This window comes from Heloderma suspectum, chromosome 4, assembly GCF_057233095.1.
Source record: "Heloderma suspectum isolate Gila_16-S chromosome 4, 16-S_ref, whole genome shotgun sequence".
NCBI lineage: Eukaryota > Metazoa > Chordata > Lepidosauria > Squamata > Helodermatidae > Heloderma > Heloderma suspectum.
Genome location: NC_139461.1, coordinates 57,893,954 through 57,906,530, shown reverse-complemented (window position 1 = coordinate 57,906,530; position 12,577 = coordinate 57,893,954). Strand labels below are relative to the sequence as shown.

Below are 12,577 nucleotides of genomic sequence, written 5' to 3'. Positions count from 1 at the left end.
ATGTGGCCTGCTTTTCAGGCACATGTTTACACTGCTTATTTGAAGGGCAAATAATAAAGTTTAACACACACACAAATTTTGTCCTGAAAGTAATCAAAGCATCCGGTTTTTCCCTTCAGAACAATATAGGCACAGCAAGCAAGGCTCTACCGTCAGGCTGCCCCTCTCCTCCTCCTTTATGAATCAACCTTGACTACAAAAACACCATTGCGGGGGGGGGGGGAGGCGTGTTCAGCCCCCTTGGCCAATCTCTGAGCAGGGCTCTCTAGCCTCCTCTTCACTGTCCAATTCATCAGTGGGGCTTCAGGTTTTGGGAGGCTTTTGAGCAAGACACCCCATGCCCTCATTTCCTCAGTGTCTGACTGTCTCAGAGTGTGCCCACTTCCTTCCGACTGTCACTGCCTGCTAGCTCTCCCTGTCCTTCTGGGCATGACCCGGGACCTGAGCAATAGCAGTTGCTGCTGCTGCTCCTCGTCCTCCTTTCCACTGTCACTGCTGTCTCTGCTTGTTCCTCACTCATGCTCTCCCTCTGGAGCCAGAAAGAGGTGGAGGCTTGGCCATGCTGATCCCAGATGCTGGCCCTGCCTTTCATGCATCAGAGACAGTAAGCTCTTGCCACTTCGTTAGACTTCAAGGTGCCACAAGAATCCTTACAGCGTTTTTCTATGTATTCCGTCTGTTCTTCTGTCTTTTTCCTCCTTCCTTCCTTCCTTCTTCTTCTTCCTCTTCCTCCTCCTTCTATCTTCCTCTTTTTAATCTCATAGCTAAACACTTTAATACCAGTCTCCTCCTCTTATATAGCTTATGGACTGGTTCTGTTATTTCCCTTCCAACAAACCCAATTAGAAACCTAAAGATCAAATTCCTCCATGGGTTTCTGCCAGGAATGCTAGCTGTTCTCTTCGTCTTTGTTGCCTTCTTCTATAAACTGGTAAATAAATATGCTACCCTTTGGGGTTTTCTCCAAACCAGCAGGGTTCCATAATTTGCTGAGAATGAGGTAAAGTCCTACAAAGATTTCTGTAGTGTAGGGAGAGAAGAGACCGCTGAGTAAGAGAACAGTCAGATCTAATGAATGCATGCACGAGGGCTGGTGGTAGCATTTCCTTTTCGGAAAGCGGAGAGGGGGGCAATAAAGTGCTGGGAGCTAAGGAAAACATTGTATAAGCGAAGGAGGGTTTAGGCGCTACTGCTGAGAAGGTGGGTGGGCGGCAGTGCAAAGCAGGTGCTGGAAGTGCAGGCTGGCCAACAGGACACAAGGCTGACAGGTGTGAATTCATGAAAAGTTTTCTCACCCTGACTTGAAATAACTGATTGAATCTTTGGGTGAGCTGCCTAATACGTACATTAAGATGGCCACAGCAAACCATAAAATATTAAAAGTGAAATAAATATTGCTTGACAATATTATTTTGGGGGGACAAGTCCACTCTCTATCTCAGCAGCCTTTTTTCTACCACCAGCCTTTTCCAGCCTGGTGCCCTCCAGGTAAGTTGGATGGCAACTCCCATCAACCCCAGCCAGAACGCCCATGTTAGTGTAGGATAATGGGAGCTGTAGTCCAACACTACTAGCGGGCACCAGGTTGGGGAGGCTGTTCTACAGTATCAGCTTAGGGTGCAATCCTACCGAGATAGTCGGCAGCCTCCGAACTCAGAGGCTGCCAACTATCCTATGCAGGGCAGACAGAGCATGGAGGGGATCTCCTCTGTACTTCAGCTGCCCTGCATTTATGACTAGACGTGTGTTGTTTACACACATCTAGCCACAGCTACAGGGAGAGAAGGGGCCTGGAGACCTGACAGGAAGCTGTCTAAAGCAGCTTCTGCTGTCTCCTCCCCTCCCCGCCCTCGAGATAGCCCCCTTTTTGCCCTCTCTGCGCTGTGTTTATGAGCACGGAGATGGTGGCTATGCACCGGCTGTGAGGGGTGGGGGCAGGGAGAGCAGTTTCTGGAAACCAAAGTCTGACGACCTTGATTTCCTAAGACAAAAAGTCCTATAGCTGTCTAAACAGTGTCTAGTGGCCATAGGATTGCTCTCCCCATTGCAAACATACACAAAGCGTAGGAATCATATCAAGCTGCCTTGAACCATGTCAGGCTACTATCTAGCCCAGTAATATTTACACTGACTGAGCCCTGGGGACTGGTTTTTCACATCACTGTCTGCCTGATCCCTTTAACTGGAGGTGCCATGGGTTGAACTGGGACCTTTTACATATGCTCTGCCACTCAGCTATGTCTTCCTTGATCAGGTAACTATAGGGCTGTGCTGAAAAGTTCTCCCCCTTTTTTTGACCATTCTCATTTAATTTGATAGAAAAGGAACGGCTTCTGAAGAGAAATCCAATGGTGAAGAACATTTGGGAGAAATTCTCACAAGTTGGGTTTGGGCTCCTTGCACAGCTCTCCTGTCTTTCATTGTAGAATCATCTCTCTGGCAGCCTGTAGCCTCCTCAGCTTCCCATGCTTCAGTTAGAGCCCAGGGGAAGACACCACAAGGTAATTCCTCCTATAGGGCTTTTTCAGCTCAGGAAGTGCAGGTCGCCTGGGAGGGTGCAGAGCAATGGTGAAATGTGTAATAGAAAACACACACACAGCACCCTCGACCGCCTCACAGTGATTTGGTAAGCTCAAAAATACTACAAAAATAAGTAATAAAACACCCTGAGTATGAGGCAAAACAAGAGAAGTTTCTTCCATGGGGGAAGCAAACTTTCAGGAAATTGGAGGGCAGATTTTAGCTCAGCACTAGCTCCACCTCTTCCCTGGAGCTGGACACAACACTGCCCCCCTCGCAGCTGCATTGTGTTGGATGCAAAATGGGGGACAGCCTGCCAACATAGTAGATGCTGTTGCCACTTGCAGTGGTAGGACAACCCCTGCCCCCAAAACCCTCATGAAAAAAGAAGCTGTGTTACAACCCCTGCCAATAGTGAGCCCTACCTGTGAGAAACTTGAGAATTTCTCCTCCCCCTTGGAGAAATTCAGTGAAATTGTCCGTCTAATTTCTCTACCCACAAATAGGTTGCAGAATTTTGAGAGGCTGTTTGTGCACAGCTATAGGTAACTGGCTGACCACAATCAACAAAAGCATAACTCATCTTCTGTTACATTTAAAGTACCATGTCAATCATACATGCGCGCGTGCACGTGCACGCGCGCGCACACACACGCACACACACACGGGTTTTGTTGTGTAACCTTTATGGCGTGATCATCACTTCCATGTGGCACTGGACGTAGTACTGGTGCGGCACCTGATCATGCAGAAATGGTGACTATTCAAATCCCTGCCCAGTCACAAAGTTTACTGGGTGACCTTGGAGCCAGTTCACTCTCTCTTAGCCTGAACTACCCTGCAGTGCTATTGTGAACATAAAAGGAACAACCTACACTGCTCTTTGCAGGAAGAGCAGGATAAAAATCGAATAAATAAATTGCATCAGAAGAACTGGCCAGTAAGAAATATCTAAGATTAAAAGGAAGTAAACATAGATCCAGAACAAACAATGATCGAGTTGTGGCTACTTGGCAAAGATTTTAACAGTATTTTGTGTGAATCAGGAAGGCAAAAGATTTTTTTTTGAATATTGTAATGAAATGAATTTGCGTATTATGGGTTTCTTTAGATTCCTCTATTTGCCTAACAAAAGGTCTGATGGTTACATTTGCATAGATCCATCAAAGCTGGCATATCTAGAAGCAGGATGTACTTGAAACCAGACAATAGCTCAGCGGGTTTAAGGTACTGGGCTCATCTATAGTATTTCCTTAAGAAAAAACGGATAGGTATATAGACGTTTTGCTACAAAAAAAGACCTTAAGGGGTTAAATCTAATCGCAATGAATGCTAGCTGTTCAGAGCAGCTAAGACAATTGGGGGTATTTTAAAGCTCTAAAACAGAAATACCATATAAAAAGGACTAACCTTGTTGAATCTCAGCTTGATTAATATATACATTCTAAGGTTGTGATCCTAGGCACACTTACAGGAAAGTACATTTTCCTCTAAACAGTGGGTCTTACTTTTGAGTAACCATGTTTACAACTGTGCTGCATGAGAGCAATATCTATGTTCTGTTTTACACAAAAGTATGTTCTTTACACAAGGCAAGGTACACTGCTTCACACAAAAAGTAACAGTACAATCCTATGCATGTTTACTCCAAAGTAAGCCTCATTGGGTCCAATTGGATTTATTCCTAGGACTGCAGTGTATGGAGTATGTTTAGGAATGCAACCTATATTCTGATCTTGTTTGCATATACTGTACAATATAAGCTATGGTTTTCCCAGTAGTAATGTATGGCTGTGAGAGCTGGACTATAAGGAAGGCTGAGCGCCGAAGAATTGATGCTTTCGAACTGTGGTGATGGAGAAGACTCTTACGAGTCCCCTGGACTGCAAGGAGGTCAAATCAGTCAATCCTAAAGGAAATCAATCCTAAGTGCTCATTGGAAGGACAGATACTGAAGCTGAAGCTCAAATATTTTGGTCACATAATGTGAAGAGAAAACTCTCTGGAAAGGACCCTGATGCTGGGAAAGACTGAAGGCAAAAGGAGAAGGGGACGGCAGAGGATAAGATGGCTAGATAGCATCACTGATGCAATGAATATGGACTTGAGCATGCTCTGGGAGAGAGCGCAGGACAGGAAGGCCTGGCGCGCTATGGTCCATGGGGTCACGAAGAGTCGGACACGACTGAACGAGTGAACAACAACATAGGCAGCACACTCTGAGGATTAGATTTATGAATGGAGTTATAGGTCATACCAGGGGCTAGGTCTCAGGAGACATTTCCCAAGGAATAAATGAAGACCACTCATCCAGCTAACAGAATGACTTATACTCCAATACTAAGCACATTTACATGGAAGTAAGTCTCACTGATTTTGATGAAACTTACATCCAGGTAAATGTGCTTATGAGAACACAAGGGAAACTTTATATACGTGTGTCAGTCAAAGGTTCACTTTAGCACACTCAGTTTTTAAAACGTTGTGGTACAGTCCTAATGCTGTGACTATGTGTTAGGACATGTTCAGATCCTCAGCTCGTGCCAACTCATACAGTTTCATTGACATCCATGCTGTCATGCCATCTACAAACCTAGCCCACAGATGGGGCTGTTGAAAACTCAACAACACCATCTATATGCTGGATACTAGAAAGTCGGTGATGCTCTGAGAGCTTTCCCCTCCCAAAACATACACACACACACACACACACAGAATAACCCCGCTCCCCACAACTTATTTCCAGCTCCCCAAGTTTACCAGGCAGCAGGGTCCCTTGCTCTCCCCCACCCCTCTTGTTTTTAAAGAGCAGTTTTAGCTAGCTGGGCATGCTGAAGAGTAGCAGCTTCCCCATCATCTCCCTTTCCTCTCAGAAGAATGCTCTAGTGGGATCTAGAGGCATACTGGGGGAAAGAAAGGGAGTGGGCAGAGCAGATGCAAGCCAAAGATCTCCTTTGCAGCCACCAAGGTAAAAAGAAAAATGCTTTAAAACGTGTAATATTCTAAACAAACAAACAGGAGAGGCAGAGAGGCTTTGCAGGTGCCCAAGGCATGTGTGTGTGGGGGGGGGGGAGGCTGATCCCTGGGCTAGACAGTAAAATCATATTACACCAATTGTGTACCAGCTGCACGGGTTGCCAGGGGATTTCCAGGACCAATTCAAAGTGCTTGTGATGTCCTTTAGAGCCCTGTTTGGGCCCAAGTTACTTGAAGGATTGCTTGCACCCATATGAACCTGCCTGGCATTTAAAATAATCTTGGATTATCTAATCCCCCTACTCACTGGCCTGCCACTAAAATCAGTAAGGTTGGTGGTCCTTCCTGGACCCTATGGAGTTCCTTCCCAAGAGATACTTGACTGGCTTTCTCTGTAGGACAAACTAAACGTTCGAGTAATCACGCATAGCATAACATACCTCTGCATGATTGCTTTTCTTACTCTTCTGCAAGCACCAGCAGTCCCAATTCGGATCAGGACCATGGAACTCTGGGAAATGGTGTTTAAATCTCCCTCCCCCACACACACCAGTTTTAACCCCTGTGGGGGGTGGGGGAGTCAATACCTCCCCACACCCATTTTAGCCCCCTCTTGCCTGCAGGGCGGAAGCCAGGAGGGATGAGGGGCTTCTTGTATTTTGCATCCCTCAGTGACCAGAAGAAAAATCACTCCCTCCCAATGCTGGCAATGGGTGGGAACGTTTAGACACGCTCTTGAGATATTCTGCTAGCTACTGAGGGAGGGAGGATGGTTCAGCCAACACAATTTAGCCAACACATAATGTTTAATACTGATGGGAGCGGGGAGCCAGGAATCAAGGTAGACTTTTGCAACAGTGATTCTTTGAGGCATGAAGTTACCCTCCCTTTCTTGCCTAGCAGAAGTTGAGTGTGCAGCCCGGCTTCGCTCATTCTTCACCTTCCCTGCAAGCACCAGCCGAGTGTACAGCTGCCTATCCCCCCCCCCAAGAGAATCCTCTTGTTATATCTCCTCTGTGCCAGGTGGAGGAGGGGTGGGTGCCCTCTTGGACAGGTGGTATGTGAGAGGTTGTGCATCCAGCCGGGCAGCTCTTCTTCCTCCATGCCCAAACGCCCTGGCCGGAGGACAGCTGAGATACAGACAGCCCCTTCCTGGACCCCTCAAGTGGCAGCAAGGGGGGCTCGAAAGGACCGATGGATCCAGGCTGGAGCCGGACACCCCTGCCACCTCCCTCTGCCACCTCTACTGCCACGTCTCCCACAACTTTCTGGAGATCCACTTCAAGATCCAGCGTTTGCTGGAGCCTCGCTAATACATCCTGCTCCTACATGACCATATCATGGTGAAGATCTTCGGCTAGCTACCCACCCAGTCACTGGCCGCCTTAAAGTGCTCGTGCCACTACTTCAAATACATCATTGAGACATTTGGGGTGCAGGCCACAGACTCCAAGTGCAACAGGACCCCCTCTGCCACGACAACCCCTTGTTTAATGTTTGTAAGCCGCCTTGTGTCCCAGTACTGGGGAAAAGGCGGGGTATAAATACAACAACAACAACAATTATCATCATCATCTTTAATAGGAGATAACAAGGGGATTCCTCTCTTGGCCTGCCCCCAACCCCCTGGTAGCCTCAAGGCCAGTGGGTATGGCTTTTGGAGGGGGAGAGGCTTTCATAGAATCATAGTATAGTAGGGTTGGAATGGGCCTATAGGACCATTGAGTCCAGCACCCTGCTCAATGCAGGAATCCAGGTCAAAGCATCCCTGACAAGTGGCTGTCCAGCCTCGTCTTGAATGCCTCCAGTGTGGGAGACCCCACCACCTCCCTAGGGAATTGGTTCCATTGTCGTATTGCTCTAACAGTCAGGAAGTTTTTCCTGATGTCCAGCTGGAATCTGGCTTCCTGTCACTTGAGCCCATTATTCCGTGTCCTGCGCTCTGGGATGATCAAGAAGAGATGCTGGCCTTCCTCTCTGTGACAACCTTTCAAGTACTTGAAGAGCGCTATCATATCTCCCCTCAGTCTTCTCTTCTCAAGGCTAAACATGCCCAGTTCTTTGAGTCTCTCTTCATAGGGCTTTGTTTCCAGTCCCCTGATCATCCTCGTTGCCCTCCTCTGAACTCTCTCCAGTTTGTCTGCATCCTTCTTAAAGTGTGGTGCCCAGAACTGGACACAGTATTCAAGATGAGGCCTAACCAGTGCTGAATAGAGGGGAACTAGTACTTCACATGATTTGGAAGCTATACTTCTATTAATGTAGCCCAAAATAGCATTTTCCTTTTTTGCAGCCACATCACATGGTTGGCTCATATGTTGGCTTTGGGAGAGAAGTGGGCAAGACTCACACAGGGTGCCCAATCCTCTGCAGGCCAGATTGAAAATGTCCCCAGGCCATACAGGCCCATCAGCCAGAGGCTACCCACAAATGTCCTACAGCTTAGTAAAGGTGAATGTGGTCTAGCAAATATAAAATGTTCCAAAATTACAGGTCCCAATGCCATAGATGAATCCCCCCCATGTGCATCATAATGCAGATGTGCATCCAGATGCACATCCACTCCTGATCTGCTTCCATCCATGATCCACTTTGGTGGATCACGCATCTTTGCATACAGTGCAATGGTTTTGCTATGTGCTGCTACTTAGAATTATGTAAAGTCTGAGAAAAAAAAAGTCTTCTGTTCATAAGGGTTTTTTCTGCTGGGCAAGCTGCTGCAACTGTAGCATATCTAATTGTTTTTATAAGTAAATTTAGAAGCTCTGTCTGCACTAGGAAAAGGTGTTGTAGAAAAATAATCCCCAAGCACTACAGTGGTTTCAGCTGTGCCCTTGGGAACGCAACTGCAGACCTCAATTAGCTTCTGTGTTGTTTATTATATGCCCTAATGAAAATGGAGGGTTTGCTGCAAAACCACTTTTGATCAGAATAAACGGAAATTATGGCTACAGCTGACTGCTCAGACATCTAAGTTTCATTCTGATGTTACACAGATGACCTTGTCTGAAATACTGTGGTGCATCTTTAATATCCACTTAATTTTCTTTCAGAGGGGTAGTCATGTTAGTCTGTTGTGGCAAAAATAACAAAGAATCTTGACGAACTTTAAGGGTGCAGTCCTATCTGGATGCCCATCAGCCTCCAAACTCAGAGGCTGACAGACATCCTATGTGGAGTGGGTGGAACACTGAGGCAAACTTTGCCTCTGCACTTCCCTCCTTCTGCATTTTTGCTAGATGGGCATTTTGCCCATCTAGCTTGGGCTCTGTGGAGCAGGAGGGAAAGAGGCTGGGGATAGCTCGTATGCCCACTTCCCCACTCCCCTCCCCACCTCTCCCACAGAACCACCCTCTTTCCCTCCTCTTCAAGGTCGCTTCTGCAAGCTTGGAGAGGCAGCTGGGAGGTTCTCTCTGCACCGGCTGCAAGGGGGATGGGGGAAGAGAGCTCGGACTCCCGGGTCCAAGCTTGGAGCGCTGTCTCTGACTTTGGATCCAGGAATCCAACTATCCTATGGCCCCCCAGATGCTGTCTAGGGGTTGCTCTCCCAAAGGATAACAATTTTATTCTGGCATAAGCTTTTGTGGACACTGTCCATTTCATCAGATGCATTTGATGAAGTGGACAGTGTCCAGAAAAGCTTATGCCATAATAAATTTGCTAGTCCTTAAGTTGCCCCAGAACTATTTGTTTTATTTTAAATCTTTTTCTTAATTAAGAAACAAAAACAAACCATCCACATATGCAACTGCTTATATAATATTGCCGTCCATTGTATTGCATTACTCCTTGTTCCTTGCCTAAGTCCTTGTTCCTTATGTGCTGAATTTGGAATGGCTACCCTTTGTGATTTTACTGCCCTATCCCTAAGCCTCTCGGTAGTTGAGTAACGTGTGGGACTTTACGCATGTGTAGGTTGTCCCTCACAATTTAGAACACTGAGAATAATGCTACTGCATTTGTGAAGATTTCTGTCGTCTGCATATTGGTCATAGCCCAGTCATGGATGCTTTCCAGAAACAGTGTAAGGCCTTGATGGTTGGATTGTGTTTAGTTATAGTGCCTGAATTTTAGTAGGCAGCTGTTTTATTCAACACTATTTGAAGCATTGTTACCCATGCCAGCTGCTACAAACAGGTAGGTTAAAAAATCCAAATGAATGAATGAATGAATGAATGAAGCCTAATGGACAATATAAAAAGAATCTGTAATTACTTTTGTGGATGGAATAATAGGAAAGTGCTATCTGCATCAGAGCCCATGAATGGCATTTAATAGCCTTCCTTCGGAATTTAAATAATTGTTCTTATAAGAGAGCAAGTGAGAGATGCTTGTATTTATTATCTCCTGTTTCTAAATTTGGTGTGTATTTATATAATACGTATAGACTACAATAAAAGTTAGTTAATTAGAAGAAGTCTACAATGGTAAATTAACACCCTCTTTGTAGCCAGAAGGAAACTCAAAAAGCTGGAAGATAATGAGTTTTATTAGCTCTCATAAAGTCAGCAAAGCGGAGTTGCCTTGAAGTACTGGATCATTTAGGAACTCACTCCCCAAAGAGCTCCCTGTAGGACCAAGTGGATCAATGACTAATTGATCCATTTGTTTCCAGTCTTTGGTTCAACTGATAACTACTAGCTGATAAAATAGTCCTAGCTCTGAGCAGTTTGATCAATAAGATAAGATCATCTCAAGCAGGACACATACTCCCAGATCTTGGCCCTGAGCAATTCCAGGATGAGACAGGACCATCAGGACTTCAACTCCCAGCATTTGTGACCATTGGCAGGGGCTTCTGGGAGTTGAAGTCCAAAACATCTGGAGATCTCCTTTCTGCCCACCCCTGCTCTATATGAACCATCAATCCCTGGCTCCTAGTGTAATTTCTCTGTGCGGCAGCTCCTTGTGGGTCCATGTCCATTGACTTGCTCCTTGCCTAGTGAGCTGTGGGACTGCTTCCCTGCCTGGCCAGGAAGGTGGGAACAGGACACAGATTGATATTTCCTAACTCATCATGAGGCTACGTGTATGAGAAAGCACAGGGCCTACCTTGTCTTCTTCATATGCCGAAATACACACACGTGTCTAGAATCACGTACATAGCAGAGAAAGTGCAGGATTTGACGTTTTCTGATGCAGTGGCAGCCTTAGCTCTGTCCATGCCTCTCAATTCCCCCTGCCCCTTGGCATGTCGGAAGCTGACCTTTTCTCAGATGAGTTCAAAGGACTGACGCATTCTCTGACCTTTCCCATTTGGAAGGCTTCAGCGTCTTTAAACCAGACGTTCTTTTGAAAGGTGGCCTTGTTTTGTTGAAATGGATAGAGAACTAGGTTAGAGGCTATGACAATAAATAATATATGAATGACAGCTCAAGAGCACAATTAGACCAAGGTTAATAAGCATCAATTCCAGTGGGCAAAGGATTTCTTTTTAAAAGTAACCACCATGTAATAAATGTGTCTTACTGATTGGCTGAAATACTTGCTTGATAACAGTTAATTATATATCAATGCATATAGGAAAAACCAAGAAAAGATCCACAAATTGGTCTTTGACATATCATGCCATGACTTGTTTGCCATCAATCATTCACCATCATAGTAGTGTACACCTTGTACCGAGCAATCTGAAAATGATGGGTATGCCCCACTGATTTCAATGAGAAAGAGGGGTGCACATGTTTAATTCTCCAGCTGAAATCAATGGGACTTAAATAGAATTAACTCTGGCTAGATCAGGGGTGGGAACATCTGGCCCTCCAGATGTTGTTGGATGGCAACTTACATCAGCCCAAGCCAGTATGGCCAATGGTTTCCCTATCGGGTCCACATTACACTCATTTTGAAAGATTTGCACTGGTTGCCTGTTGCTTTCTGGGCTCCATTCAAGCTGTTGGTTTTAACCTTTAAAACTCTTAAGAGCTCTTTCTGGCTGGAACTCGCTAACAGAGCAGCAGCCAGCTGCGCAGCCCCGCCGCCACTCGCGAGCCGCCTCAATTACCACATCATGCTGCCCAAGGACAACAAGAAGGAGGAGGATGTGGGCAAGTTGGCCAAGAAGGACAAGGACCCCGTCAACAACTCCAGTGGCAAAGCCAAGAAGAAGAAGTGGTCCAAAGGGAAAGTAAGAGACAAGTTGAGCAACCTTGTTTTGTTTGACAAAGCTGCTTATGACAAACTATGCAAGGAGGTGCCGAACTACAAGCTCATGACACCAGCTGTGGTCTCTGAAAGGCTGAAGATTCGAGGTTCCTTGGCTAGAGCTGCATTCCAGGAGCTACTCAGCAAAGGTCTAATCAAACTCCTGTCCAAGCACAGAGCTCAGGTCATCTACACCTGAAACACCAAGGGGGGCGATGCACCAGCTGCTGGAGAGGATGCTTGACAAGGTTCTCAAGTGGCTTCCAGACTCTTCTGTATATTCATAAAAAATAAAATAATTGAAGAACAACAACAAAAAACCTTAAGAGCTTAGGACCTGGCTGTCTTGTTATGAACCAGTCCAGTTATTAAGATCTGCAGGACATGCCCTTTTGAGGGCACCATTACCTGCAGAGGACCATTTGTCAGGCACATGTGAGTGGGCTTTCTCTTGCGTTGCTCCCAAACTGTGGAATGAGCTCCCACAAGAACTACAATTGGCCCCTACTCTCTTGGCTTTTAGAAAGGGTGTGAAGATGCATCTTTTCAATTTAACCTTTTAAATTATGTAGCTGTTTTAATGCTTTAATAATGTTTTCAATGATTTTTTTATCATTTTAAATTCTTGTGCCCTGCCTTGATGGTTTTTTAGCAAGTAAGGTGATATAAAACTGTTAATAAATAAATAATGTCTGGAGGGTCACAGGTTCCCTCCCCTGGGGTCGTTCATGGCCTCCCCTCCCCCAGTCCCTCTTGTCTAGCATCCAGCACCATCACGGGGCATATTCAGGGCCAAAACAGACATTACTTTAAATCCATATCTAGCAGCTACATCTTTTTTCATTTTTATTCAAGAGAGAGCTCCAATCTGGATCTTAAAAGCCTCCTATCCACCTCCCATTAAGGTCCCAATCCAGATTGGGGGTCCTGTACCTCT

The 12,577-nt window shown here is 45.8% G+C and overlaps 1 pseudogene; it reads left to right on the top strand.

Moving 5' to 3' along the window:
- Nucleotides 1-11,506: 11,506 nt before the first annotated feature.
- LOC146346875 (small ribosomal subunit protein eS25 pseudogene) lies at nt 11,507-11,938 on the top strand (annotated as a pseudogene).
- Nucleotides 11,939-12,577: the final 639 nt, after the last annotated feature.